Source organism: Pleurodeles waltl, chromosome 12, assembly GCF_031143425.1.
Source record: "Pleurodeles waltl isolate 20211129_DDA chromosome 12, aPleWal1.hap1.20221129, whole genome shotgun sequence".
Lineage (NCBI taxonomy): Eukaryota > Metazoa > Chordata > Amphibia > Caudata > Salamandridae > Pleurodeles > Pleurodeles waltl.
Window position 1 is genome coordinate 520,026,290 of NC_090451.1, and position 24,286 is coordinate 520,050,575.

The window sequence follows — 24,286 nt, forward strand, 5'->3', positions numbered from 1 at the left end:
AGCCTTATCATCAAGTTTGCTACTTACGCCTACAATGTTCCAGGAGGCTATTTTAACCAAAGGTTTGGCGAGACAGTCTTGTTTTTGTCATGGCGGGTTTTTATCATAAAAGCCTGTTTGGGCCTTCAGATTGATTCTTTGCCTGCTTGTTATGTGCTTGAGATATTGCCTTTTCGTTTTGGTCACTTTAATAGTTTAGGTCCACAATAAAATTGTTATTGGCTGGATCTGTGAGAGCCCTCCAGGGGATGCTGTGTGCTGTTTCTTCCCTTGACAACTTATTCTCGGATTATACACTTATGAGTTTATTCTAGCCTGACAACCACCTCTTAATTTTGGCAACTAGGAGATTAGACCTTCAGTAGTACCACAGCTAGGAACATCACCTCCCCACACTCTGTTGGGATTACTATTGAGATATACCCATCGACGGACTGCTGTGAGTTTGGTGAGAGCCAGCTATTGGATTGTCTGAAATTAGCTGGTGGATGCGAGCGGCCTGTTAAGTGCAAAGTGAGCCAACTGTGGACCTAGTGCTTCTACAGAAGTGTTTTCTGCCTTGCAAGCAGACTGTTCACCTCATGCCCCCTGCCTTGTGGACTCATTGTGGGCCCCGTGGACATCTGCTGTTCCGAGCGGTCCTCCAACGTTCGCTCAAGCATTTCATGGTCTTTGTGGGGCCGTGTGTTCCAGCCACGTGAGCAGGCTGTTCACCGCATACTCCCTGTTTGTGCCCACACTCATGCCTGTTTTTTCTAAACCAGGCCTCCCGCTTCTGCCGTATGCTCGTGGGCTTTGTTTTCCAGCGCTGTGAGCAGGCTTTTCACCTTGTGCTCCCTGAATGTTGAGAAAGCTCATGCCTGCTATTCCTGAGTTTGGTCTCCTGTTTTAACCGCATGCTTATTTCAAGACTACTCTCAACCAGCTAAGAATACAAGGCTGGGCGAGCTCTTTTAACTGTGGTAACATTCATTTAAGTTGTGTACATAGCCTTTCATTTAACAGTTGGAAATTACCTCACAGATTCCTGTGGTGTACACAACTGTCCCTCATCTCTGGCTTTTTAAGTTTTTCTGATCATGCAGTGCAAAGGTGCAAGCTGTCTCTTTATTGGCCAGTCTCACCTTCTTGCTCTCAGTGGAGGATATAAGTACGTCCCACGCATCCACCAGATCCGATGCAGAGGCCGCTCCTTCTCGTATCTCGCAGCCAAAGCATGGTACGACCTCAAGCTCCGAACCATGCAATCCCTCCCCGATTTGAGGAAGAAGCTCAAGACCTGGCTCTTCGATGAGAGGCTGCCAGTAACGCAGTGTCACAGTACAGCACATGGGTACGTTTTGGGGTGATAAGCCGCGCTCTACAAAAACTGATTTTTTTATTTGGATTGCGTTGTCAGGGGAATCGCAAAAATTGCTGGGTTTGCAAGCTATCTTTCTTAATTTCTAAAAGAATATATGCCAGCTGTATTAAAGTCTTCAATCTTGATTGCAGTGGCTTTTCTGTTAGCAATAATGCAGCATACAAATATTCCTCCTCCTTTTTTGACTGAACCTACTACTCAAATTTAAATTAAAGCAGTGGTTCAAGTCTTGATAGCTATCTAATTGCAATTGATGGTACTCATTTTGACCCTGTGAGGAAACTGGCTATATTATATAACTGTTTAGGCTCTCTGAAGACAGATGATTTTTGATTACTTACCTGTGCTTACTCCTCCTGCAGCAGCTCAATGGGATTGTTATGTGCAATTAATAGATTACAGAATCATTTGAAGGATCCTAATTGTATTGTAGTCAAAAGACAAAGTTTTCACAGGTCAACAGCTGCAGCCTGAATCTAATGATGTTTTTTTTTTAATGGTTTAGGAGTTCTGGCCTCAACATAAAATTCAATGGGATTTTGGAACACTATTTGAGAGATCAATTGCTGGTTAACTGTTTTGATAGGAAAATCCAAAGCAGCTGCTCTGCTGCAGAAACCGAAGCATGGGAAAAACTTTGACAATTTTCAGAGGTGTTGAGAGGACTATTATGGCCTCCAAGGATTTAAGTAAATTCAAACGGGCTTCTGATGCGGACATTGTTAACAATGTAGATGTGGGAACCAAGGCCAATTCTTCATCACAAGTTTCTTCTCATGACTTGAAAAATAGTTAAGAAATCTAATCTGACCAATCTACATGTTAAAGCTGTGGATACAAGTCTGAGTGATATTATCCATTAATATGCTAAATCACTTGGTTCTCGATGGGAGGAAGGGGAGACTCTGCATGTGTGTTAAAGATTGGTAGCTTTAAACTTGAAGTCACAGTGGATTCCAGGTCTCTGTTCACTATTATAAATTGACAGTTTATACTTCAAGAAATGGAGTTGCGTTGATCTTCACCCTCCTGACATATGTACTGCAGCGTTTGGGGAGTTTAATATAGGCCTATTGGGTTACTAACAAAAAGAAGTCACTTACAATGATAGGGTGATACACACAAAAATGTATGCAGCAAAGAGAGTATAACATTCTTGATGAAAGAGACCAAAAGAAGTTTTGGAGGGACCAGGAACATCTTATCCAATTTCTTTAGTTGATGTCGGATCTTGGCAGTCCACTCACTTGAAACGGCTTTTGGATAGCCACAAGGCTGATTTTGAACAATCTTGGTGAGCACAAATTCATTTTGAAGCCTGATGCTTTTCCTGGAGTTCACAATATGTGCAATGAACCTTTAAGTATTAGAAAGGAATTGAGTGAACATCTTGATATGCTTTGCTAGGAAAACATTAAACCTGTAGATTCCAAGCAAAGGATTTCTCCCATTGTTGTAGTGAAGAAAAGGTCAGGAGATTTTAAGGCTGTGTTGACCTCCGGTGTTTGAAAAAGAATATCCAGATTGATTGTTTCCCCCTTTCCAAGATTCATGAGATGCCAGTGGTGTTGGGGGAAGCAAAGGTTTTTCCCTCCATAGGTTTGAGATTTGCTCCCAAGTGGAACCAAGTGAGGAAACCAGACCTCTTGTCACGTTCAACACACCTTTTGGTGCTTTCAGTTTTCTTTGCATGCTGTTTTTCCCAATAATGGGCCTGTGTTTCTAATTGTAATGAATGTTTAATATCTTTGAGGAATTTAATTTCCAAGGGTTGGCCCAGAGTGTGTGACGTGATTTTTTTTTTTTAAGTGAAAAATGACTTGTCTAATCAAAATGGCATGAATTTCAGAGGGACTTTTTTGATAACTCCAGCGGAATTGAGAGTAAGGGTAGTATAATTTACTCATCAGGGTCATTTGGGAATGACTAAGAGTAGACTTTGTGCATATTATTTATGACCAGGTATGGACATAGAGGTGGAGGTTTGTGTCAAGCTGGAGGAAATACAAAAATGAGGTCAAATTTTGCCGCCGATGCAACTGCATTGCACAGGGGAGGGATTTCAATACCTCGGAATATACGTCACCCATGAAGCTGACAGATGCCATGGGCATAACCTTGGGAGGATAGTTAGGGAATGTAGTAGTGACTTTGGTAGATGGAAAACATTGCCCCTGATATTGATGGGCCGGGTGGCAATGGTTAAAATGATTTCCTTACCAAAGTTCTTATACGCTTTACAAAATACATATTACCAAATCCCCCGCCCCCTGGCAAATTCAGAGCCATAGACAGGGACATTAGACTCTTCCTATGGGAAGGGAAACACCCACGAATAGCCCTAGCAACACTGCAATGCAGCCAATATGCGGGTGGATTGTCTCTACCTGATATTGAGGCATACTATTGGGCGGCTCATCTAATTAATGTTAATGACTGGTTATATGCCACAGATCAACACCCCACCTTCCGACTGGAGCAGCTATAATGGGAGGGAAGGTCCTGTAGACAATTTTTATACGAGGGTACTGGGACTGGGCACCTCACTCCAGCCACAAGAGTGACCCTACTGGCCTGGAAAAGAGCCAATAAGAAGATAGGATGGTACAGGCGTCCCACTAGGGAAGCCCCATTATGGGAGGAAGGGTGGTTAAAGGGAATAAGGGCTTCAAGGGTTGGGACATGATTGGAATTTCCAAAATTAGGGATCTGGTACTGAATGGAGATCTTATGCCCTTTGAGTCTCTTCAACAGGAATATGCCCTGAGCGGAACGCAATATTTTCAATATATACGGCTGAAACATGCTTGGAGGGTGGAGGGTCTCGTGGGACAAGAAATCTTGGACCACACCCCCCTGGAGGGCCGCTTGCTCACAAATAAAATAATGGAGAAAGGGACATCGGCAGTATATAAGACCATCAATAATAATATGCCAAACACGCTGGTAACCCTACGTATTAAATGGGAGAGGGACGTAGGACCAATGGAAGACATAGATTGGGAGGCTGCATTGATGTTTCCAATGGAAGTGGCAATTAGGTCTAGACTTCGCCTGATACAATTTAAAATTCTAAACAGAGTGTACTATGACCCGCACAGACTATATTTAATGGGGAGGGCCAGACACCCAAATTGCGCCAGAGGTTGTAGTAAGATCGGTTCCTTCTTTCACGTTATGTGGGACTGCCCCATGATTAGGGAGTTCTGGAAAGAGGTGTTGGAAGAGCTTTCAGGGGTACTGATTGAACGGATCCCCCCAGATCCCAAATACATACTGCTACGAATTCCCAATTATATAGATCTACCCCGAGGAAACTTCTGCTATGCGGACTTGGATTGATGGTAGCGAAAAGAGACCTAGCCCGACTATGGGGGACCCGGACGACTCTGAGTGCCTGGAGAAAGGGTATGGATGGATTCATGATGGGGGAAAAATCTACACACACAAATAGAGGATGCCCACAGAAATTCCAAAAGATATGGGGGGATTGGATCACATACTATTCACTAGAGATATAGCTAAGGGGTGACCATGGACCCTAGGGAGAACAAGAGTCACTTGACCGTCTAGCACTCCCAGTAAGATCACAGAGAGAAATTGATTAGAGGGATAAAGGAAAAGTATTAATAGATGGGACTGCTCAAGTGCTGGTGGGTGCCATATAGGGTGTTGGGGGGTGGAGGGAGGTGAGAGTGGTTGTTTTTCGTTTTCAATGTACATGTATGCTTTGTTTCTGATAAGTCATCGCTTATGTTTATTTTTTACCTCTTCAGATATGTTAAATCCGGGTTTAAAAGCAAATAAAAAATGTTTAAAAAGAAAAGAGGTAAAATCCCTTGGAACATACTGTTCTTCTTACTCCTGTAGAATTTCCAAAGCCCCCATGGGAAAAACTACGGATGGATTTTATTGGGCCAATATATGCCTTGAATGACAGTCTGAAGTATGCTCTTAGTTGTAGTGGATTAGTATTCTAAGTGGATAAAGGGCAGATTTGTCATTAACAGTTTAAGGTTTTTCATTTTTTTATTTTTAAGCAAATGGATTTTCAAGTAGATTGTGACAGATAATGGGGTTCAGTTAGTCAGCAGCTATGCTGTCTTTCCTTGCATCTTATAGTATCAAGCTTTTAACTGTGGCTTTGAGTAGTCCACAAGGAATTAGTATGGTGGAGAGAGTGAACCGTATGTTAAAGGAAACTGACTACATCTTCTACTCTGAATGTGCGTGACATGGTGTCAGAGACTTTGGGAATACCACAGTTACCCTCATTCCACCATGGGAATGGTTCTGATTTTCTTGTTGAAGGATAGGTGTTCGTCTAATGAGGTGGCTCCTGGTTGGGTTTTGGAGATGACACATGCAGAGTCATGTGCCAAGTGAGCTTGAGGTCCACTAGAGAGTGGAAGCTGTGCATCTTGAGAGCAGCAGAGATGTCACATAGGGTAAAAACTATTGATTTTAAGGTGGAAAATCTTGTGAGAATTAAAAGGAAAATCCAAATTTCATCCGTGTTTTCATGCTGTGAAGGTATCAAACCATTCTTTTCTTGTCGCAAAAGCTAAATTTTGAAGCAAAAGCAGTGCAGATTTTATCAAGGGTAAGATGGATTTTAACCTGTCGAATGAAGTGTGTGAGCAGGCTAAAATGAGGTTCTGTCTCGTGATAAGTTGTTAGACAAGTTTGATAAATTTGAGGGAAGTGATGTGGTTGGTAACTCCTGTGCTGAGGATTCTCTGTTGGGAGTTGATGAAGTGTTTCCATTGAAGGTCCTGATGGTGGAGGGGAGATTTTGTCCGTCTGTCCTAATGACTCCATTGTTTTGGAAGGGATCTCTTCTGCCATTGTCTGGAGGGGAGCCTAAGAGGAATGTTGGACCTCCAAAACATTTGAAGGATTATGTTTACATTTAATGTGTTTTTTAGTTGTATTTTGTATTTATTGATTGCTTGCAGTTTATTTAACTGGTTTTCATTGTTTTGTGTTTGTATAAGAGAAGATGTATGTTATGTTCTTGGGGTATTGTACTGTTTTATTCTTGTCCCATAGTAGAATTGTTATTGGCATCTCTTGATGAGGATTCCTGTCAGTTACTGGCTGGATTTGTGAAAGTCGTCCAGGGGCATTGTGTGCTGTTTTGTTTCCTGACAACTCTAATAAATGTTGGATTTTACACTCATGAATTTATTATTGTTCCTTATAACCACCACACTGCTTAACAGGGCAAGTTTGGAGCTTTCTCAGGGCTGTGCAGTAAGTTGTTATCCTGCGGTGATGCAAGCGGTTCAAAGGAATTGTATGTAGTGGCATTAGGCACTAAGGTATAATTTGACAGCCCCTGCTTGGGAGGCTAATGATGACCTTAAGTTCAGACCTGAGGGGTGGTTGTAGAAATGTCCCAGTGACAAAGTCCTTATCTTAGTGTACTCACTAGTTCAACAGTGTGACAGATATAAAATACTTCTGGTCACAGTCTCATGCAAAAGTCAATGGCATTTCCCCCCGACCACTGCACCATTGTGACATAATGTCATCATTACATTGGTGGGAGGGCCCTAGATTTTTTGGGAGCCAGGGAATCAACTTAGTTTTGAGTTCCCTTCAATTCTATGTTTGATTATCCCTTAACAGAGTTACATCTTTGAGCACCATCACTTATTGTGTAGCCCCTGCCATGGTAGTTGCAGAGATACCATGCACAGCCCAGCTATTGCATGGTGATTAGACTTGTGCAAGGAATGCCTCACAGGTCCACAATCATGTGAGAGAAACGGCCCCCCAGGAAGATTGATCTTAGACGTCAGTTTCTTAAACTGAGCTGACTGCTCAGCACACACTTCTCATGCACAGCGGGCTTATTTATACTGCATCCTACAAGGGCTGAACCTCTGTCTTATCTGTACATATATTGCTAGCTTCTTTAGAGATAAATCTTAATTTGGACATCATCTCCTGCAGGAGAGTGGTTTCCTTTTAAAGCATCTCTTAAAGCCCTTGACTAGTGTTTGAACAGCATCATTGCGGATAGATATCAAGTCCACAAAATTTGCATCTTTTTTGGCACTTTGCTTCCTCAAGATTTTTAAACGACAGTCCATCCCGCTTACAGAGACCTTTATGGAGAGTCATTCCCACCAAGATTGTGTTAGGCTTCTTCAGAGTGATGCGCTCACAATGTTTATTTTTCTTCATGGGGGTTTGTCCAATGGTAGTGAAATAACTAGGTTATTGGCAAAGTACCCCTGAGCATACATGGATTCCCTGCTGGAGACAGTATTACAATTATTATTAAGCCCCATAACCCTCAAATGGTGGGTTGGGGAGGGAGGGGAGGATAGGTTGAGATCCCAGCCTCGCCTAGCCTTCTCCAGACTCTAGTGGGCCTGTGTTGGCCTGATCCTCTCGGGTGCATCCTGCACACATCCAGCACTGTTGGAGAGGAATGTGCGTTTAGTAGCAAATACCCCTCCTCTCAGCCTCCAAGTAGGATGTGGTAGGCAATGTAGTCATGTGACCAGTTGCAGAAGCTGAGTGTTCTAGCGCCCCACACCTGCGGAAGAGGATCATCTGTTAAGTAATACATTCCCCTCCTCGAAGGATCAGTTAAGGACTTTGTTGGCCATGTAGTCCGGTGGTTTGTGGCATTAGCTGAGTGAGCGAAATGCTGTAGCTGGTATCTTCAGGAATGAAGCAGGACTGTGTCAGTGGGGGCTTGTTTGAATGTAGTGCAGTACTGGTTGTCTGTGTGAGCATGATCTAACTGTCTAAGTCGCTGCCCGGGTATAAAATTGTACACATTTCTGTACATTCTGGAGTGAAAGGCTTTCTTTTCAGCTCTGCGTGCAGGCACTATTGTAAACGAGGCATGCTGACTGAGGTGTCCATTGTGAGCCCTTGGAACATCTAACAACTGTTGCTTTGTAAATCAGAAGTCTGCTGAGACTTTAGGGTGGACTAAAACCTAACATTTGACAGTGGACCATTGTTGATCAGCGAGATTCTCAATGTACACAATGCAAATCTGTAGGTACAACCCTGGTAGGCGTTGTCTCAGCTTTCAAAGAGCACAGTTTTTTGTTGTGTGGCCTTAATTCAGCGTTATGTAGAATTTAAGGCAGCAGTCCTTTCTCAGCTTGCAAAGATACATCATTGCGGACCGGTGAAGTCTGTCAGTAAGATTAGAAACGCAACACGCATTTGCAATGCAATGGGTCTAGCATTTGCTTGAGTTAGAGCTATTGGTGTTGTAAATAAATGAACATGTTGCCATTTAGCATCCTAATTTAAATCTGCCATGCTAATTCCAATAGAATTCCACCCCACCATCAGAGTTGGCTGGCTAGCACAATTCCCAAAACAAGACAGCCGCGGAGAAGTAACGAGAGAAATAAACTAGAAGGGTCACCAAAACATATCAAGAGTGTTCAGTCATAATGTAATAAGGATGTTAAGTTGGCCTGAATCATGGGCATAATTGTAATAAGGAGAGATTAATAAAGCATAAAATTATCATATAAACCCAATAAAAACCTTTATCAGAAATAAACGCTTGGCATTAGAATGTAATGCTCAGATCAGCCCGTAGAGGAAACCACAATGAAAATAGCATTTGTAAGAAACATGGTCATGTTACCAAATAGTTAGCCCCTAGTGGGCATAACCACATGAAAAGAAAAGGACAAAGTATTGCAGTTTAACCATATGTTTAGCCCCTAGAGGACGTAGTGCATTACACAATCTTCAGGGCTAGCAGTCCTACTTTAATGATATTACAAGCAAGACCCTAGAAACACAAACTACTCTCTGCTGCAAAACAAAAGTTCCTGCCATATGACAGGTTAAAAAGACACTAAATGGATGAAGGTGTTATTATGTCAGGGGTCCTCACTAACCTAGAGATCTAGACAAAAAGAGCAGGCTGTGGTGAACATTTTGAAGGTGGCCCCATTGTCCTCAGCCACCATAGGCAGAGTTATGAGCAACAATGTTTTGTAAAAGAATGCCCTGCATGCATTTTGGGATGACCGAGTGCAGCAAATATTGTACTATGTTGACTATAATCCTCAGAACAGCCCCAAGAGGACAGCACAATAAAAATATCATTTGTAAGAAACATGGTCTTGTAGCTGTATAATTAGCCCTTAGAGGGCATAACCACGTGAAAATAGAATGGCACAAAGTAATGTAGTGCAACGTAGTGCAACCATAGATTTAGCCCCAAGAGGGCTTTGTGCCGTACACATTTCCAGGCCTAGCATGCCTGTTGCAATACTAAGGCCCTTAGAACACAAACTACTCCAAGCTATAAAACAAAAGTTCCAACTATAATAGAGCTTAAAAAGGGGCTGATTGGTGGGAGGGGTTATTTTTGGGTCCCCCCCCACTAACCTAGTGTGGCGACCCAGAGATGACCTAAACAGAAAAAATGCGTCATGCTGAACGTTTTGGTGGTGGTACCCCTGAGTTATGGCAAAAAATGTTTTGAAAAAGAATGCTTGCAAAGCATTATGGGGTGTCTTTTCCCAAGTGCAGTGAATATTGTAGTAACTGCTGTTCCGGGAGAGCCGCATTGCAGATTTATGTCTTTTTTTTAATAAAGCATTTATCAATTATAAGTGTTTTTGGGAAAGTAATGGAGTGTGAAGGAGAAAGCCAAAAGAAATGACTCTGATTAGGTAACAGTGTGAACAATGTGACCAGCGCTACAATACGATGGAGTTTGCTCTGCGAATGCCATGGCTGCCATGGAGCTCGAAGGGGTGAGACAAAAGAAACAAATAGTTCACCTATGCTGAAGTATATTGGCAATTGTGTAATTATCCATGTAACAGGGTTAGTCTGCAAGGTGGTAACATACCCACCCTAAGGCGGGACAAACGTAAAGCAATTACCAATGACATCAATGGATTTTTGAAAAGCAGGCCTTTGAACTAGTGAAAGTGATGGGTGAGAAGTGGGTGTGGTTAAAAGCCCACAATACTTACAACAGGTCGTTTTTTCTTTTTTTTTTTGGTTAGTTAATCGTGTATTGGAGGGCGCAAACTCTGGTGCTCTGTTCGTTCTACTTCCTCCCTTATTATTGAGAGTTTTGAGTTTTCCGTGTCGGTATGATTCGCCCTTTTACAGGTTTGTAGTTTGGTAAAGGGTGTTGTTAATCTGAGCTTGTCAAATTGGGCACCCAAACTTGTCAATGTTTGTTTCTAAAAGCAAGTATCTTGGGAACTTTGCATTTTCAGAGCAAAGGAGTGGATCTTTTAATTCGAACTTAACACTGACTTATTTGCACCTTTGAACTGCTTATGTGGATGCTTGCAATGTCAGATGTTTGTGTGGGCTTAAGGTGAAGGTCGGTTTGGTTGTTATGGTTGCTGATCTGTGGTCACAAGTTGTACAAACACACTTTAAACGGTAGGACTTTTTTTCACCACCTCGTAATGGAAAGGATGGTGGGTAAAGGTTTGATCAAATTGCCCTATTGTTATGCTGAAGGTATCCCTGTTCATGTATTGCTTTTCTGGTCATCTGATTAAGCTGTTAAACTATTACAAACTTTCTCTTTTTTTCCCTCCTTTGTTAGGTCTGACTCTGTTGTTAAAATTTTCCAAAAGCAGAACAAGAACCAAACCCATGTGTACAGAGATGGCGTGTCGCTGAAGGACAGAAGCTGAGCGGGGATGCGAGAGGCCACCATTAGACCCCATGCTGCCAGCACCTAAGTGGAACTCCAAATGTTTTCAAAACAGATAAAACGAACAAAAAAAATCCCCCCAAACTGTTCTTCTGAATGTAAAAGGTTTTCATAAAATGCCTTTGACTTACTGTTGACCTCTTCCTGACCTGGAAAAGCATGGGGGAAAAATGTGAAGGGTATGCAAAACGGTTGTTGACTAATGTTGCTTCTTCCCCCGTTCTGCGCCCTCTCCCGACCTCCCCTCTCTACACCTCTTTACCAGCGTAAAGTGTTATTTAGCTGCTCAGAAACTACATACAGTTCGAGGGAGAGGTTGTCTATATAGCATGATGGACGGTTATATTATAGTTTAACAGAAAGGAAGGAGAGGGGGAAGAATATATATTACTGAATAAAAGTTTTAAAAGAAATATGGAAAGTGTTGCGTCCCCCTGCCCCTTTATGAGCCACTGCAATTAAGCATGCTGGAATTGTTATGACATATTACACCACCTTCCCTTCTAAGGGAGCTGTCCGCCCTTGCTGCCAACTCTATTTCAGTGGACAAGGTTGTGGGTAAGGGTTGGCGAAGAGGGGAATTACAGTACTTCACGGCCGATTGGAGTGGAGCAAGGGCAAAGGAAAAAGGTGACTGGTCTATTGATATGGCGTCTGACGTGCCCATTATTCTGCAAAGTGAAATTTTCGGATTTGACTGGCCTTTTGCATTGTGATATTCCTCACACTGAGTGACTTCACCCCCTTTGTGACATTCTTTTGTCGCTTTCACCTTATGACCAGTCACAATTCTGCCAATCAGCTGCTGCCTTTAAAAACTATTTACTCCTTTTTGTCTGAGTGAGGGACAGTGATGATTTTTCCTAACAAAACTACCATGTGCTGGAGAATCCCATGGATTGCAGACTCAGGGAATTAGAAGAGGCCTTGCACCAGTCAGGAATCCATGTTAGATATGAGGCACTCTGGCCTTGTTGGTGACTGACAGGATTATTTACAATGCTACTCATGCTGTAAGAAGGTTTGACAACAAACGTATCTTACAATGGGTTTCAGTGTTCATTGCGTTTTTTTTTTTTTTTTTTATACTTCATCCACCAACTTCAGTCTTGCTGTTACGCTCAGGAGTGCAGTAACTTATGCCTAATGGCTTATTTTTCATCACCGTCTTTTGGCTCCTGAATTCCCTTGGATTGGATCATTATTGAAATCTGAGTATATGCACACAAGATACATATATATTTTTGTTTTTGGTGGTGGAGTACATTTCTTTGTGTATATAGGTACTGGAGCCAAAATTGTTTGTATTTCTCCTACATGGATGTTTTCTACGTGGATGGTTGATTGCTGATGCACATGTTTGTGCCAAGGAGTCATATTAGTTTATTGGTAGATGGACTGTTACAATTCAGGTCCTTATAATTTAGAGTTGGGCAAAATGAATGATCAGGACATTCTGTAAAATTCAAGGTCATACGGTGACAGTGCTGTGGAAGGCAACCTTTTTGTAGTATAGAACTTTTCCAACTTGACCCTAGATAGGCTATTTGGTAAGATCACTGTATCAGCACTCATCTAGCCAAGTTCACTTTCCCTTTAGGCGATCTCACTCAGCAGTTTGCCTACGGCTTTTGCCCATTCTAATAAATTGCAGTTTCCCACATTCAGTAAGATCTGTTTGTGAGGATTTTTTGAGATCAGAAACAAGACTGTAGTTAAGATGAAAAATTCTTTTAATATTTTTCAGATAGGGATACACAATTTTTTTAATTTATGAAGAAACCCACAATTTTGAAAGGCTATGACATTCACCTTTAGATGTATTAATATATAAGTAAAGCTCTTGGTTTGTTTAAGTTAAAATTTGATGGGCTGATTCCTTTGGCCAGATAAGAATCTAGTACTGAATGCATCTCTGGGGATTTTTGCAAACAGTTGATCAAATTCCTGCATTGGAATATGCTGTTGTGTTTCTGTTCTGTTAGACTTGTGCACAGCAGTCCCAAAGCACATTTTTGTGGGGGCACCGTTTTATGCATATAGCAGAGTAGGGTATTTTGCTGTTTGTTATTAATTTATTTTATTTTTTTTTAAAATACAGCACACCCTTCAACAGCGCCTGTGCTGTGAAGCTACCTCTGAAGTAAGGCTGTTTCCCAGCTCCTCGAAAGCGTGTTACAAATACCTCTTTCTAAGCAGCACACCTCCTTCCTCCCTGTCATTGTAAATTTGTCTCCTCAGCCTTATGGAAGTGGTGCTACTGTTACTATGTGTATATAAATCTTGTATCTATTACTCGTCTTCACATGTGTGTGATGTGTATGTTTATCGGCACTGGGCTGGTGGGGGAGAGGGTGGCTTGGGCAAGCTAGAGGAATATGTTCTAAAGTGGTTGAGGCATTGACTACACTTGCTTTTATTCAGTAGCCTTACAGTACTGAGCCGTCTAACCCCATCACATTGACAATGGTGCATACTACAGGAGAGAACACCATGCTAAGAGAATGTGCTACATTACCCTAAAAGTCACTTCCATCTAAATTATAGTCGTCACATACCCTTAACACAATAAAATTTACTCCACACCTCCATGAACTGGCTGCTTCGTATGCCAGGGTCACCATTTTGTATGTGTTTTCCTGTCCTTCAGCCCTGGGAATGGACAGCTTTCTATTGGACGGTGCAGGAGGAGGTATCCTAATGAAGTTACTTACCTTCGGTAACTCCTTATCTGGTAGAAACAGATTAGCCGCAGATTCCTTACCTTACAACTCTCCCCAGGCCTCAGAGTGGATCTGGAAAAAATCTTCAGCAGTACCTCTGTGTGTCGGTAGAGGGTGTCGTGCAACTGTGTCAACGCTCTGGGTATGACGTCGACGGAGTCCATATAATCCCTCCGACGACACGCTGATGTCACTTTCTTCTGTGACTAGAATCTGCGCAACAGCATGGGGCCACTATAGAAACGGACAATGGAACAGTGTATCAACGAGAGGTAGATGTAAATTTGATTTACAACTACTAAATTGAAAAGCATGGCAATACAATACCAAGAAACAAGACTGAGGTAAAATAAAGAGGTTCACAGAGGGGGGAGGATGGGTGAGTCAGTAAGGAATCTGCGGCTAGTGTGTTTCTACCAGATAAGGCATTACCAAAGGTAAGTAACTTGTTCATCTGATATAGACAGCTAGCGGCAGAATCCTTACCTTAAAATTAGGTACCAAAATAATATCAACCCAGGAGAAGGGGCTGCAAACTCATCTTACCCAAGTTTTGCATATAAACAACCAGTCTATCTGAAGGATTAGTAGACCAGAAATGAGAGAGAGAGGTGAGAGGAAGCATTCATCTCACCTGAAGAGCAGTGGATGACCCACAGAATATTTTAAGAAAATATGAAACGCAATGAAAATGATACTGTTGGTAGAGAGCAACAACAGGAAAATAACATGGTGCTCCAAAGTAGAAGTTTGAATCGAAGAGGAGCTGAGGAGTAAGATGCAAAAGAGCCTCAACAGTCACTGAGACAATAGGAGTGGTACAACCATTAAGGGGTAACCCTAGAGGATATGAAAAAGGGAAAGCAATGCGTATATGTTGCTTCTACCAGGATACATAGGCAAAATCTGCAAGAAGCAGGAAGCTTAACACTATTATGGAGAGTAACTCAAAAGACAGAATGTACATCTCCCGGAACACCAAAGGGGAAACCTAAAGAGGGGTATAACAGAACTGTGAGACAGACAGAGCCAGTCGACATGGGACACAAAAGGTTTGCAATATGCATGATATACAATGGTTAAATGAGGAGGACTGTAAGATACGTGCCCAGACACCCATACGCACAGATATAGATGTAAAGACATGGTTGTGTCCATACATATATTGTTTGTAGATAAGCATAGGGCCAAGTTGACACACATGCAGAGATAAAAATCGAGACCTAGACCTATGAAGCAGAAAATATATGTATATATACAAGCCTATATATTTAATATATAGAGGCAAGGTAAAAGAAAAGAGGGGATAGAGAGAGTGCACCCCTCAATAAAGAAAAGCCAGCCAAGCAGGAAAATCAATGTTAGCGGACTAAAAGTTAAGAGGTTGGTAGAACCACCTACTGATAGAAACCAACCGAAACCTTGCTGTACATGAAAAGGATCAACACAAGGTAGACAAATGCCACGTGAGCAGATGCAAACCATATAAAGAGTAAGACAGTGGCAATCCAGCAGACAGAAAAAAGTAGCTGAAGAAATGACTGAAGTAAAAAGTGGCAGAATCCCGGAGGAACAACCAGTTTATAAGAAAGCAATCCAATATGTGGACTCAATAATTAAATATTCTGAAACATAAGGTATGGACAACAGTCCTAAACACAAAAACAATATGAGAGTAGGAAGGAGTAAATGTCCGACAGAAGGAAGAAATATGGCTACCTTCTTGCAGCTGACATTGAAAGGATTAAGCATATGCTAGGATTGGAATCCTACACATGAAGTGCCTGAATATAGTGGTGCAAACAATGACAGAGAACACACAAAAGGGAAGAAACCCAGGAAGGGAACAACACCCCTAATGGGACAAGAATGTAAAGACAGGAACCCATACACAAATGGATGATGCCCCAAACCTACAAGAGCATGGCAGGGGAAACAATAAATAGGCACATTAACAGCATGGAAAGAATAGCCACGTGTTTCTCCATGGCAGGATAGATCCCTTGTCCTGGCCATTGTGTACCCATGAGGCACCAGATATTTCCACCCACCTACAGATCCATACCTGCAAGGAAGGAGTACATACACATATGATATATATATATATGTTCGATGGCATGTGTAGCTGCAGATACACATGCTGTGCACATCCCGCCATCTGGTATTGGGCTCGGAGTGTTACAAGTTGTTTTTCTTCAAAGAAGTCTTTTCGAGTCACAAGACCGAGGGACTCCTCCCCTTTCGACTCCATTGCGCATGGGCGTCGACTCCATCTTAGATTGTTTTTTTTCCGCCATCGGGTTCGGACGTGTTCCTTTTCGCTCCGTGTTTCGGGTCGGAAAGTTAGTTAGAATCTCGGAAAAATGTTTGCCTTCGGTATCGGGTTAGTTACAACTGATAGACACCGACTTTTGAAGAGCTCCGGTGGCCCTTCGGGGTTTTCTCGATCCCCCGTCGGGGCCTGGTCGGGCCCGGCCACGTGTCTCGTCAAGGCTAATGGAACGGACCCCATTCCGCTTCTGCCCAAAATGCCATAACAAGTATCCATATACAGATCAGCATCTGGTCTGTAACTTGTGTTTGTCGCCCGAACACAAGGAAGATACTTGTGAGGCCTGTCGAGTGTTTCGGTCAAGGAAGACACTAAGAGACCGAAGAGCAAGGAGACTGCAAATGGCGTCGACGTCGACCGGACAAGAGCGTTTCGAGGAGGAGAAAGAAACATTCTCCATCCATGAATCGGACTCGGATGAGATTGATCCCGAACAAACGCCGAAAACCGTGAGTAAGACGTCGAAACACAAGACTCACGAAAAAAAACACTAAAGCCCAGGGGACGCCACCACCAACAGGCCATGGCTTAACCCGAAAAATAGGTGACCGATCATCGGCACCGAAAAAGGGCACGCTGGTGGCGAAGTCATCCGACTCCGGTCGAGATACCGCCACACAGCAATCTCGGGCTCGAGATAGTGACTCCGAGCAGGTTCGGCACAGAGACAGCTGCACCGAAATGAGTCGGCACCGAGAGACCACGATGCCGAAAACAAAAAAGGTTTTGTCGGAACCGAAAAAAGTAGCCGAAAAGGTTTCGATACAGAAACATCCGGCTTCGGAACCGAAAACAAGTTCCTACACAGAGGAACAAGGACTGTCCTCACAAATGAAAATACATAGATTTGGACAGGAATTAGAGACAATGGAGCCAGACTACACCCAAAGACGGCTCCACATCCAAAAAGAAACGGGAAAGATCAGCACTCTCCCTCCTATTAGGATGAAACGCAAACTTGCCTTCCAGGAGGAAGACAAGCAGTCACAGGCAAAGGTGGCTAAACAAGTAACCCCGCCACCATCTCCACAATGCTCTCCGCAACCATCACCGGTAGCCACTCCACCTATGATGCAATCCCCGACCCACACAGGGATGAGTCAAGATGACCCTGACGCATGGGACCTTTATGATGCACCAGTGTCAGATAATAGTCCTGACTGTTATCCAGCTAGACCGTCGCCACCAGAAGATAGTATAGCCTATGCACAAGTGGTGTCAAGGGCAGCGGCATTTCATAATGTCAGCTTACATGCAGAGCCCATTGAAGACGACTTTCTATTTAACACACTGTCGTCCACACACAGCCAATACCAGAGTCTTCCCATGCTACCCGGGATGCTAAAACACTCCAAACAAGTGTTTGAGGAGCCTGTAAAAGGAAGGGCCATTACTCCAAGACTGGAGAAAAAATATAAACCGCCACCAACAGACCCCGTGTACATCACACAACAGCTAACACCAGACTCAGTTGTAGTAGGGGCAGCTTGCAAGAGAGCAAACTCACATACTTCAGGAGATGCACCACCTCCAGATAAAGAAAGTCGCAAATTCGACGCAGCAGGCAAAAGGGTGGCGGCACAGGCAGCAAACCAGTGGCGTATTGCAAATTCTCAGGCTTTGTTGGCCAGATACGATAGGGCTCATTGGGACGAAATGCAACATTTTATAGAACATTTGCCCAAGGAGTTCCAGAAAAGAGCACAGCAAGTAGTAGAAGGACAGAGTATCTCCAACAATCAGATACGGTCAGCTATGGATGCTGCAGACACAGCTGCTAGAACTGTCAACACAACAGTAACAATAAGGAGACATGCATGGCTGCGTACATCAGGATTTAAACCAGAAATACAGCAAGCTGTGCTAAATATGCCATTTAACGGACAGCAGTTGTTTGGGCCGGAGGTGGACACTGCGATCGAAAAACTTAAAAAGGACACTGACACGGCCAAAGCCATGACCGCACTCTACTCCCCACAGAGCAGAGGCACATTTCGAAAAACACAGTTTCGGGGGGGGGGGGGGGGGGGGGGGGGGTTCGAGGGCAAAGCACAGAACCCACGACCTCACAAACAAGGCCCACTTATCAGAGCCAATATCTGCGTGGAAGTTTTCGGGGACAATATAGAGGGGGACAGTTTAAAAAAAATAGAGGAAAGTTCCAAAGTCCCAAAACTCCTCAAAATAAACAGTGACTTACAAGTCACACATCCCCAACACATAACACCTGTGGGGGGGAGACTAAGCAATTTTTACAAACATTGGGAGGAAATAACAACAGATACTTGGGTACTGGCAATTATCCAGCATGGTTATTGCATAGAATTTCTCAAATTCCCCCCAAACGTCCCACCGAAAACACACTATGTCAAAACAACATATAGATCTTCTAGGACTAGAAGTTCAGGCGTTGCTACAGAAAGAGGCAATAGAATTAGTACCAAACCAACAAAAAGGAACAGGAGTTTACTCTCTGTACTTTCTCATACCCAAAATAGACAAGAGTCTAAGACCTATATTAGATCTCAGAACATTAAATACCTACATCAAATCAGATCACTTTCACATGGTGACATTACAGGACGTAATCCCACTGCTCAAACAACAAGACCACATGACAACACTAGACCTAAAGGATGCATATTTCCATATACCGATACATCCTTCACACAGAAAGTACTTACGGTTTGTATTCCAAGGGGTACACTACCAATTCAAGGTGTTGCCATTCGGAATAACAACTGCGCCAAGAGTTTTTACAAAATGCCTAGCAGTCGTAGCTGCACATATCAGAAGGCAGCAAATACATGTGTTCCCGTACCTAGACGATTGGTTAATCAAAACAAACACGCTAGAACGGTGTTCACAACACACAAAGTATGTCATAGAAACCCTCCACAAACTAGGTTTCTCAATCAACTATACAAAGTCACACCTTGTGCCGTGTCAAACACAGCAGTACTTAGGGGCGACAATCAACACAGCAAAAGGGATTGCCACGCCAAGCCCACAAAGGGTTCAGGCTTTTCACCATTTAATACAGACCATGTATCCAAAACAAAGAATACAAGTCAAGACAGTGATGAAACTCCTAGGCATGATGTCCTCATGCATAGCCATTGTCCCAAACGCAAGGTTACACATGCGGCCCTTACAACAGTGCCTAGCATCACAATAGTCACAAGCACAGGGTCAACTTCTAGACCTGGTGTTGGTAGACCGCCAAACATACATCTCGCTTCAATGGTGGAACAGTATAAATTTAAACCAAGGGCGGCCTTTCCAAGACCCAGTGCCACAATATGTAATAACCACAGATGCCTCCATGATAGGGTGGGGAGCACACCTATCAACACAGCATCCAAGGACAATGGGACACTCAGCAAAAACAGTTTCACATAAATCACTTAGAACTATTGGCAGTATTTCTAGCGCTGAAAGCATTTCAACCCATAATAAGCCACAAACACATTCTTGTCAAAACAGACAACATGACAACGATGTATTACCTAAACAAACAGGGAGGGGCACACAACGCAGTTGTCTCTCCTAACACAGAAAATATGGCATTGGGCGATTCACAACCACATTCGCCTAATAGCACAATTTATTCCAGGAATTCAGAATCAGTTAGCAGACAATCTCTCTCGGGATCACCAACAGATCCACGAATGGGAGATTCACCCCCAAATACTAAACATTTACTTCCAGAGGTGGGGAACACCACAAATAGATCTATTTGCAACAAAAGAAAACGCAAAATGCCAAAACTTCGCATCCAGGTACCCACAAGATCAGTCTCAGGGCAATGCGTTATGGATGAGTTGGTCAGGGATATTTGCTTACGCTTTTCCCCCTCTCCCACTCCTTCCATATCTAGTAAACAAGTTGAGTCAAAACAAACTCAAACTCATACTAATAGCGCCAACATGGGCAAGACAACCCTGGTACACAACACTACTAGACCTCTCAGTAGTGCCTCATGTCAAACTACCAAACAGACCAGATCTGTTAACGCAACACAAACAGCAGATCAGACACCCAAATCCAGCATCGCTGAATCTAGCAATTTGGCTCCTGAAGTCCTAGAGTTCGGACACTTAGACCTTACACAGGAATGTACGGAGGTCATAAAACAAGCTAGGAAACCTACCACTAGACATTGCTATGCAAATAAGTGGAAAAGATGTGTTTATTACTGCCATAATAATCAAATTCAACCCTTACACGCATCTGCCAAAGACATCGTAAAATACTTACTGCATTTGCAAAAGTCAAAGCTAGCTTTTTCTTCCATTAAGATACATCTTACCGCAATTTCAGCTTACCTGCAAATTACGCACTCAACTTCACTATTTAGGATACCAGTCATAAAAGCGTTTATGGAGGGCCTAAAGAGAATTATACCACCAAGAACACCACCAGTTCCTTCATGGAACCTCAACATTGTCTTAACACGACTCATGGGTCCACCTTTTGAGCCCATGCACTCTTGTGAAATGCAAAACTTAACATGGAAAGTTGCATTTTTAATTGCCATCACATCTTTAAGAAGAGTAAGTGAGATTCAAGCATTTACCATACAAGAATCATTTATTCAAATACACAAGCATAAAGTAGTTCTACGGACAAATCCTAAATTTTTACCAAAAGTCATATCACCGTTCCACTTAAATCAAACAGTGGAATTACCAGTGTTCTTCCCACAGCCAGACTCTGTAGCTGAAAGAGCACTACATACATTAGACATCAAAAGAGCGTTAATGTACTACATTGACAGAACAAAACTAATTCGAAAAACAAAGCAACTATTTATTGCTTTCCAAAAACCTCATACAGGAAATCCAATTTCTAAACAAGGCATTGCTAGATGGATAGTGAAGTGCATTCAAACCTGTTATCTTAAAGCAAAAAGAGAACTGCCTATTACACCAAAGGCACACTCAACTAGAAAGAAAGGTGCTACCATGGCCTTTCTAGGAAACATTCCAATGACCGAAATATGTAAGGCAGCTACATGGTCTACGCCTCATACATTTACCAAACACTACTGTGTAGATGTGCTAACGGCACAACAAGCCACAGTAGGCCAAGCGGTACTACGAACATTGTTTCAAACAACTTCAACTCCTACAGGCTGAACCACCGCTTTTGGGGAGATAACTGCTTACTAGTCTATGCACAGCATGTGTATCTGCAGCTACACATGCCATTGAACGGAAAATGTCACTTACCCAGTGTACATCTGTTCGTGGCATTAGTCGCTGCAGATTCACATGCGCCCACCCGCCTCCCCGGGAGCCTGTAGCCGTTTAGAAGTTGATCTTGAACATCTGTATATTTCTAAATATATTACTTTAAACTACATTATGTACATTACTCCATTGCATGGGCACTATTACTAGCATACACAACTCCTACCTCACCCTCTGCGGGAGAAAACAATCTAAGATGGAGTCGACGCCCATGCGCAATGGAGTCGAAAGGGGAGGAATCCTGCGGTCTCGTGACTCGAAAAGACTTCTTCGAAGAAAAACAACTTGTAACACTCCGAGCCCAACACCAGATGGCGGGATGTGCACAGCATGTGAATCTGCAGCAACTAATGCCACGAACAGATGTACACTGGGTAAGTGACATTTTCCATATGTTCGGTGGCATGTGTAGCTGCAGATGCACATGCTGTGCATTATACTTCTGCCATCTAGTTTTGGGCTCGGAGTGTTACAAGTTGTTTTTCTTCGAAGAAGTGTTTTCGAGTCACGAGATCGAGTGACTCCTCCTCTTCGGTTCCATTGTGCATAGGCATCGACTCCATGTTAGATTGCTTTCTATCCGCCGTCTGGTTCAGACGTGTTTCCTCTTGCTCTGAGATTTTGATTCGGAAAACTTTTAAAACTCTTCTTTTTTTGTCAGTATTGTATCGATCGGGTTTACATCTTCCATCGGTACCGTCGGAGAAGACAACTCTACTCGCCCTTCTGGGCGCGCGCGCCCAACCCGGGCCTTATCGGGCCAACTGGGTGGAAGCCTCATGGATCGGACTCCTTCCCCATTCTGTCCTCGGTGCCACGCCAAATATCCTTATACAGACCAACATCTCATCTGTAATCTTTGCCTTTCCCCAGATCATTAGGAAGAAAATTGTGAGGCCTGTCGATCCTTCCGTTCCAAAAAAGACTCTTCGAGACAGGAGGGCACGAAGACTCGAGATGGCGTCCAGAAGCACCGAACATCTCGATGTGGAGGAGGAAGAAATCATGCAGACAGTCTCCGTTCGAGGTTCCGACTCCTAACAGGAATCCAAGGAGGACAGACTGGTCAGTCACGGCGGGACAACATGTGAGTACGCCTGCCCCTGTACCCTCACAAAAACATAAGGCCTTGAGTACGTCACTGCCGGAAGGCCATGGCTCAGCCCGAAAAATGACTCCCAGTGACCAAACTACCAGTTCGACATCGGAGGCAATAAAAGGCTCTGTGTACGACTCGAGCAAACACCATTTTTCCAGAGTCGAAGATTTGGAAATCCCTTTCGGAGCCGAGATCATCCACCGCATCATCTTTTTCGATCCCAAAAAAGCCGGCTTCAGAGCCGAAAAGGCCAGCATATACAGAGGAGCATGGACTTCAAAGAGACTAAAAGAAAGCCACAAAACCTCTGAAGAGGAGTATTAAGTACAGCCAATACTTGAAGTTATGGACAAAAGGCAAGCCAGGATTTATATCCATAAGGAGACAGGCAGGATCCTAACAGCACCTCCTCTAAAGCCAAAGAGAAAGCTAGCCTTTCAAGAGGAATTGGACACTATGCAGCCTCCAGCTAAAGTGCCAAAGCCGAAGAAGAAACCACCACCTCCTCAATTTTCTCCTCCTCACTCCACACCTCCATACATCTCCTCCTACTAGTCCTACACCAGTGCAGTCACCCACACACTCTTTTGACTCACAACAGGGCAATGTAGATCCATGGGATCTTTATGATCCAGGTCCCATTCCTAGCAATGACCCAGACCGCTATCCCTCTAAGCCTTCACGACCTGAGGATAGCACTGTGTACAATCAAGTTTTAGCTAGGGATTTTTTGTTTAATACCCTATCCTCCACACATTCAAAATACCAGTGCCTCCCTATGCTCCCAGGCATGTTAAAACAGGCCGATCAAATATTCAATGAGACAGTTAAGGCACGTATAATTATGCCCAGGATGGACAAAAAGTGCAAACCTCCTCCCTCTGATCCTGATTACATAACACAACAGGAACCTCCAGATTCTGTGGTGGTCAGCGTTGCCAGAAAAAGGGCGGCAAACTCCCAGTCATCAGGAGATGCTCCCCCCGACAAAGAAAGCAGAAAGTTTGATGCGGCAGGGAAGAGAGTTGCATCCCAAGCAGCGAATCAGTGGAGGATAGCTAACTCACAAGCACTATTAGCTCGATACGACAGGGCCCATTGGGATGAGATGCAAGACACAATTCAGCATCTCCCTAAAGAACACCAGCAGAGGGCACAACAAGTAGTGGAGAAAGGGCAAGCCATTACAAATAATCAAATTCGATCTGCCCTAGATGCAGCAGACACCGCAGCTAGAAGTTTCAGCACTGCAGTGACAATACGAAGGCATGCATGGCTCAGGTCTTCGGGTTTTAAACCCGAAATACAGCAAGCGGTGTTAAATATGCCATTCAAAAAGAAACAACTTTTTGGCCAAGAGGTTGACAAAGCCTTTGAAAAAATATGCAAAGATTCAGACACCGCAAAAGCAATGGGTGCACTATACTCCATACCATACATGGGATCCTTTCGGAAACCGCAGTTTTGCTGTGGATTTAGACCACAGACATTAAAAGGATCCACATCGCAGGCAAAACCAACCTACCAACCACAATACCAACGAGGTGGTTTTAGAGGCACATATAGGGGGGCAGTATCCCAGAAATAGAGGGACATTTCAGACCTCTAAGCAACCTCCACAGCACCATAAGCAGTGACTTGTCTCATCCCCTTCCACTTGACACCTCTCCTGTGGGGGGAAGACTACAACAGTTCCACGCAAATTGGCAAAACATTACCACAGACAAATGGGTACTATCAATTATCCGCAATGGCTATTGTCTAGAGTTGATACAAACTTCCCCAATCATTCCACCAAGGTCACACAAACTATCTACAGAACA

The 24,286-nt window shown here is 43.3% G+C and overlaps 1 protein-coding gene across 1 annotated transcript in view; it reads left to right on the top strand.

Moving 5' to 3' along the window:
• The window catches only part of CSNK2A2 (casein kinase 2 alpha 2), a 478,508-nt gene extending 465,149 nt beyond the window's left edge, over window positions 1–13,359 (top strand). Inside the window, exon 12 of the mRNA XM_069217427.1 lies at window positions 10,944–13,359. The gene's annotated coding sequence lies outside the window, so the exon portion shown is untranslated. The remainder of the gene's footprint in view (window positions 1–10,943) is intronic.
• The last annotated feature ends 10,927 nt before the right edge of the window (window positions 13,360–24,286 follow it).